The sequence below is a fragment of the Macrotis lagotis genome, chromosome 3 (assembly GCF_037893015.1).
Source record: "Macrotis lagotis isolate mMagLag1 chromosome 3, bilby.v1.9.chrom.fasta, whole genome shotgun sequence".
Classification (NCBI taxonomy): domain Eukaryota; kingdom Metazoa; phylum Chordata; class Mammalia; order Peramelemorphia; family Peramelidae; genus Macrotis; species Macrotis lagotis.
Window position 1 is genome coordinate 159,120,088 of NC_133660.1, and position 7,845 is coordinate 159,127,932.

The window sequence follows — 7,845 nt, forward strand, 5'->3', positions numbered from 1 at the left end:
CTCCTGTACAAGGGAGAAGGCGTCAATCAAGGTCACAGACACTTCAGAGAAAGCAACCAGCAACCCTACTGGACAGCTGGAGAAATTATACTCAGTAGGCAAGCCTCTAGAGATCCCAACACCAAATTTCTGTGAACCAGCCTGCACCCAACTCAAGGTCTTAGCAAAATGAAGAAAGATCAGTGGAAAGGTGTATCCATAGAAAAATTCTTGGAAGGAAAAGATCTTAACTCAGAGAGACCTAGAAACTCTCTGAAGAATATGATTTGGTCTCCAGCACAGAACGACTTCCTGGAAGAAATAAGGAAGTTAAAATTCAATTGGAAAATTTGGGAAAAGAAACCCAAGAAAAGATTAACATCTTTCCACAAGAAAACAAATCACTGGAAAATGCAATTGGACAAATACAAAATGAGAATAATTCTCTCAAATCCTCAACTGATCAAATGGAAAGCTCTTTCAAAAATCGAATTGACCAATTGGAAAATGAGTTGCAAAAGGTAAATGAAGAAAACACCTCTCTTAAAAAAAGAATGGAGTAGGCAGAAACTGATGATTTCATGAGACAGCAAGAGCCTGTTAAACAAAACCCCAAAATACAAAAAATAGAAGAAAATGTAAAATGCCTCATCAACAAAACCACTGACCTTGAGAATACATCGAGGAGCAACAACCAGAGAATTTATAGGTCTTCCTGAAAACATCGAAGAGGAAAAAAAAGCCTGGACTTCATATTACAGGATCCAGTGATGGAAAATTGCCCTGAGATCATGGAACCAGAGGGCAACATAATACATTGATCTCCTCCAGAAAGGTATCCTAAAATGATAACACCAAGGAATATTGTGGCCAAATTCCAGAACTATCCAATAAAAGAGAAAATCCTGCAAGTAGACAGAAAGAAACAATTTAAATACCAAGGAGCCACAGTAAGGATCATGCAGGACAGAACTACAAAAATATTAAGGGATCAAAGAGCCTAGAACAAGATATTCCTAAAAGCATGGAAGCTTGGAATGCAGCCAAGAACCACTATCTGGCAAAGCTGAGGCTTAGTTTTCAGAGGAAAAGATGGATATTTCACAAAATTGAAGAATACCAAAAATTCTGGATGAAAAGACCAGAGCTAAATAGAAAATTTGCGCATCAAACAGAAGGTACAAGAGACACATGAAAAGGCTTAAAAAAAGAGGGGGTAAAGAACAAAAACTACTATTCAATAGGAGGAAACTGGCTATATACCAGCATGGGAAGAGGATTCTCATAACTCTTGAGAATTATAACTCTAACAGAGAGAATATACCTATCCAGAAGTGATGGACATTCATGACTTACTTATCCATGAGACTGCTATCAAATGGGATGAAACTGGATATAACCCTACTTGGGAGAAAGACTCTAATTACTCTCAAGTATTGAAACTCAATTTGAGAGAATATACTTAGCTAAAAGTGATAGATACTCAGAATTTTCTATGACTCATATAGGATGATATAAAGACACTTCCTCTTTAAAAAGGAAGACAGAAATTAGATGGGAGGAGGTAGTGGATTGAATGGGGTAAATCTTACTACATTAAGAGGTAGAAAACATGTATGGTAATAGAGGGAAAGAAGGGAGGAGATGAGAAACACCTGAATCTTCCTGTCATTAGACATGGCTTAAAGTTAACTACACACATACTCAGTTAATTTAAAAACAAATCTTACCTTTCAAGTATTAAAAGGGGGAAAGGGGAGGGGGAGAAAAATAGGGAAGTAACAGAAGGAAGGGAAGGAAAAAGAAAAAAAGGGAAAGGGGGTGGTATTCAGAAACAAAATATTGGAGAATAGTGATAAAAAGGGGAACAAGGGGGAAAATACAAACAGAGGGAAGACAGCATGAAAGGCAATAAAGAGTAATTATAACTTTGAATTTGAATGGGATGAACTCTCCCTTAAAATATAAAGGAATAGCAGAGTATATTAAAAAACAGAATCCTGCAATATGCTGCTTACAAGCAATTAGTTTGAAGCAGAAAGATACAAATAGAGTACAGATAAAAAAATTAGAGCAAAATATATTTTGCTTTAGGTGCATCTAGGTGGCACAGTGGATAGAGCACCAGCTCTGGAGTCAGGGGTACCTGAGTTCAAATATGGCCTCAGACACTTAATAATTACCTAGCTTTGTGGCCTTAGGCAAGCCACATATACATGTATTGAGGGGTTTTTTTTTCACAACACCCACTCATGAGACAGCAAGAACCTGTTAAAACAAAAAAATAGAAAAAATAGAAGAAAATGTAAAATACCTCATCAGCAAAACCACTGACCTAAAGAAAGATCAATGAGGATATATATATAGCTTTAGCTGAAATGAAAAATAAAACAGGGGTAGCAATCCTTATCTCAGACAAAAGCAGCTGCAAAAATAGAGAATGTTAAAAGAGATAAGGAAGGAAACTATATCCTCCTAAAGGTACCATAGACAATAAAATGATTCCAGTACTGAATATGTATGGACCCAATGGGACAGCATCCAAATTCTTAGAGGATAAGCTGAAATAACTACAGGAACAGTCTGTTAGTGGGAGACCTCAGCCTCCCACTTTCAGATTTAGATAAATCTAATCATAAAATAAACAAGAAAGAAGTTAATGAGGTAAATAGATTGTTAGAAAAACTAGATGTGATAGAGTTATGGATGAAATTGAATGAAGATAGAAAGGAATATGCCTTTTTTATCTGAGGTACATGGAACTTTTACAAAAATAGACCATGTCCTAGGGTATAAAAACCTAAAGATCAACTGCACTAAGGCAGAAATAGTGAATACATCTTTCTCAGATCACAATGCAATAAAAATCATATGCAATATTGGGCCAGGGAGATAAAGATCCAGAACTAATTGGAAACTGAATAACCTCATTTTAAAGAATGAGTGGATCAAACAGCAAATTATAGAAAGAATTAATTATTTTATTTTAGATAATGACAATAATGAAACAACATAATAAAACCTATGGGATTCACTCAAAGCAGATGTCAAGGGATATATTATATCCTTAAATGCTTACATGAATAAATTAGAGAAAGTGGAAATCAATGAAATTAATATGCAACTAAACAATTAGAGAAAGAAGAAATTAAAAATCCCCAATTAAATGCTAAATGAGAAATTCTAAAAATTAAAGGAGAAATTAATAAAATTAAAAGCAAAAAACCTATATAATTAATAAACGAAACCAAGAGTTGGTGCTATGAAACATAAATAAAATTGAAAAACCTCTGATCACTTTGATTAAAAAAAGAAAGAAAAAAACCAAATTGATAGTATTATAAATGAAAAAGGTGAACTCACCAACAATGGGGAGGAAATTAAAGTAATTCGGGATTATTTTGCCCAACTCTATGCCAGCAAATTTGACAATCTAAGTAAAATGGACAAATATTCACAAAAATATAAATTTTCCAGGTTAAATGAAGAGGAGATTAAATACCTAACAATCCTATCTCAGAAAAAGAAATTCAACAATGCATCATTGAACAGCCTAAGAAACAAAAATTCTCCACAGCCTGCTAGATTCACAAGTGAATTCTACCCAACATTTAAATAGCAATTGGTTCCAATTCTATATAAACTCTTTGGAAAAACAGCAGAAGACAGAACTCTGCCTAACTCATTCTGACACCAATGCTCACATCTAAATCAGGAAGTGTTAAATCAGAGAAAGAAAATTATAGACCTATCTCCTGATGAATATAGATTCAAAAATTGTAAATAAAATCTCAGCAAATTGATTACAAGTTATCATTAGGATAATACATTTTGACCAAGTAGGATTCATCCCAGGAATGCACGATTGGTTAAATATTAGGAAAACTATTAGTAGGATTAATTATATTAACAAAAAACCTATCAGAAATTATATGATTATATCAATAGATGGTGAAACTAAAGAAGTTAATGGTGAAACTAAAATCACCAGAGAGTGTAGGAATAATAAGCAGTATCTATCTGAAACCAACAAGCATTATATTCAATGGGGAGAGGCTAGAGGCATTCACAAAAAGATCAGGGGCGAAAGAAGGATGCCCATTATCACCACTTTTATTTAATATTTCATTAGTAATGTTTGTTTCATCAACTAGAGAAGAAAAAAATTGAAAGAATTTGAATTGTGAAAAAAGAGAGAAAACTCTTACTCTTTGCAGATGACATGACGGTGTACCTAGAGAACCCCAAGAAATCATACAACAAGACTAGTGGAAACAATTAGCAATTTTAGCAAATTTGCAGGATATGAAATAAAACCTCATAAATCATTAACTTTTCTATATATGACTAGCACAATACAGCAGGAAGAGCTAGAAAGAGAAATCCCATTAAAATAACCTTAGACAATATAAACTGCCTGGGAGTCTATTTGGCAAGGCAGACTCAGAAACTTTTTGAAAACAATTACAAAACACTTCTCACATAAATTAAATCAGATTTAAATAACTGGGAAAACATCATCTGCTCATGGATAGGTAGAGCTAATATAATAAAAATGACAATCTTACCAAAACTGAGCTACTTGTTGAGTGCCCTACCCAATCAAAATTCCAAAAAAAAAAAATTTAATGAGTTAGAAAAAAGTGGTCAGTAAATTCATATGGAGAAATAGAAAGTCAAGAATTTCCACAGATTCAATGAAAAAAAATGAGAAAGAAGGTGGCTTAGCGCTACCTTATCTAAAATTATATTATAAAACATCAGTCATCAAATCTGTCTGGTCTTGGCTAAGAAATAGAGTAGTGGACCAGCGGAACAGACTAGGTGCAATAGTAGGAAATGATTATAGTAATCTTCTGTTTGATAAACCGAAAGAGTCCAGCTATTGGGATAACAACTCTTTTTGACAAAAACTGTTGGGTAAATTGGAAGTTAGTATGGAAGAAACTTAAATTAGACCAACAGCTCACATCCTATACCAAGAGAAGATCCAAATGGATATGGGATTTATACATGAAAAACTATATTATAAGCAAACTAGAAGATCAAGGAGGAGTTTATCTGTCAGATCTAAGCAAAGGGAAGCAGTTTATGACTAAGGAAGATATGGAGAACATCACTATATACAAACTTGATGGTTTTGATTACATCAAATTAAAAAGCTTTTGCACAGACAAGACCACTGTATCCAAGATCAAAAGAAATGTAGTAAGCTGGGAAATAACCTTTACAATGAATGATTCTGACAAATGAATCATTTTTAAAATATACAGAGAACTGAGTCATTTAAAAAAAAGGCATCCCTCAAATGACATATGGTCAAAGGATATGCAAAGGCAATTTACAGATGATGAGATCAAAGCAATCCTTAATCATATGACATATAACTCTAAATCATTACTTAATAAAAATGCAAATTAAAGCTTCTCTGAGGTATCAACTCACATCTCTCAAACTGGCCAATATGACCAGAAAGGACAGGGATCATTGTTGGTAGGGTTGTGGGAAATCTGGGACAGTATTACATTGTTCATGAAACTATGAATTCATCCAACTTTTCTGGAGAAAAATTTGGAACTACACCCAAAGGGCAACAAAAATATCATACATTTTGATCCAGCAATACCACTACTCCTTCTAAACCCTGAAGAGATGATGAAAAAGGGTAAAAACATCAGTCGTAGAAAAATATTTTAGCAATCCTGTTTGTGGTGGCAAAGTATTGGAAATCCAGTAAATACCCTTCAATTGGTGAATGGTTTAACAAACTGTGGTGTATGTCTGTCATGGAACACTAATGTTCTATTAGAAACCAGGAAGGATAGGAATTCAGGGAAGCCTGGAGGGATTTGCATGAACTGATGCTGGATGAGATGAGCAGAACCAGAAAAATATCATTGTACCCTAACAGCAACATGGGGGTGATGGACTCGTTCATTCCATCAGTGCAACAATCAGGGACTATTTGGCGCTGTCTGCAATGGAGAATACCATCTGTATCCAGATAAAGAGCCATGGAATTTGGACAAAGACCAATGACTATTACCTTTAATTTATAAAATAAACTGATATCTTATTGCCTGATCCTGCTATCTCTTTATACTTTATGTTTCTTCCTTAAGGATATGATTTCTCTCTAATATCATTCAATTTGGATTATACCATGGAAACAATGTAAAGACAGGCAAATTGCCTTTTGTGGGGTGTGGGAAGAGGGTAGTAAGATTAGGGGATAAATTGTAAAACTCAAATTAAATAAAATATTTATAATTCAAAAAATGTGTTTATGCATAATTAGTAAATTGTATAACAGATTCAAATAATTTTTTGAAAATTTTAAAATGTGTTACAATAACAAAATATGAATGAATTAAAGTGTCATCCATCACACTTGTAAATATTTGTCATAACAAAATTAGAGAAATCTTTGCCAATATATTATATCTCTCAAGATCTTATTGGCTCAGAAAGTTTGTGAAAAGGTTTCCACTTCATATTTATGAAATTATATCTATTAGAAATTATATATGTATCTTGTAAAAATGGCTTTGGAAAAAAATTTTACATTGAGTTTTTTGAAATTAATATATACATATATATATATTTAAAACTAAATTCATAGAGAACCATTTCATTTTTGAAAATAATAGTATATTTGGAATTAAAGGAAAATAAGCTTATAATATAGAGATGTGAAAGAAATTTGTGTAAACGATATTCATATATAAGGTTAACTTTGAGTACTTGTTTTGTTTTTGCTTTAAGACAATGAAATGTTGGACTTGGAATCTTATATTTAATGTAGGTTAAGAGTTAAAAATATCTAAGCCTAGAATTAATAATTATTGTTTTGTAGAAATAATGAGGGACAATACCCTCTGGGTTCTCTGAAATTTTTAAACAGTGTAATGGACCTTATTCTAAACCTGTAGTTCCAAGCATATTGCAATAATAGAAAAGAAATTATATATTCCGTTTACATCTATAAAAATTATATGCTATGTTATTGGTATTAAGGGAATGGCCACAACTCCTTAATATTTTTACAGATAGTGAGTATGATTATCATGTCATCAGATACATAGTTAAAGCCTTTATTAATTATAGCACTGATGTAGTCTTATATCACTCTTTAAAGAATCACTAGAAGTTATTAGAAATATATACAATTCATTTTTTATTGAACATATAAAATTCCATCCTTAATTACCTGGACTTACATATATGAAGGTACTCATAGGACCTATCAATTAACCCTACCACTCCTTATAAACTTAGTAGAATTGTTTTACAGAACTAAATTTTACAAAGCTAATTTGCTTTACAAAAAATTCCATCAGAATAACTCTTTACTAAGGAAAGAATTTAGTATCACCAGAAAACAAGCTGGGAATATAGTTAAGTCCTGTCCAAAAAAGGGTTATTTACCTAACCCTTCAAATTATTTTAAGAACACTAGAAGCTAGACTCCTAATGAGTTATGACAGATGGATGTGATTCATTATGCACCTTTTTTGGAAAAATGAAATCTATTCATGTTATTGTAAATACATTTAATTCACATACAATGTCAACAGCACAAGGTTCAGAAGTTACTCTAGATGTGATTGATCATTTATTCTTTTGTTTTGCAGGGATACCAAAATTCATAAAAACAGATAATAGTCCTGGATATACTTCTAAAGCATTTAAGCAATTCTGTCTGTATTACAATATAAAGCATATTACAGGCATTACTTATAATCCCACAGATCAAGCTTATAGTTGAGAAAGAAAAAACAGGTCACTAAAATTTGTTCCCACATAAAAAGAAAAGAGGGAATGTGGGGAAGCAGATACAAGACTATGGCTAAATAACACTTTGTG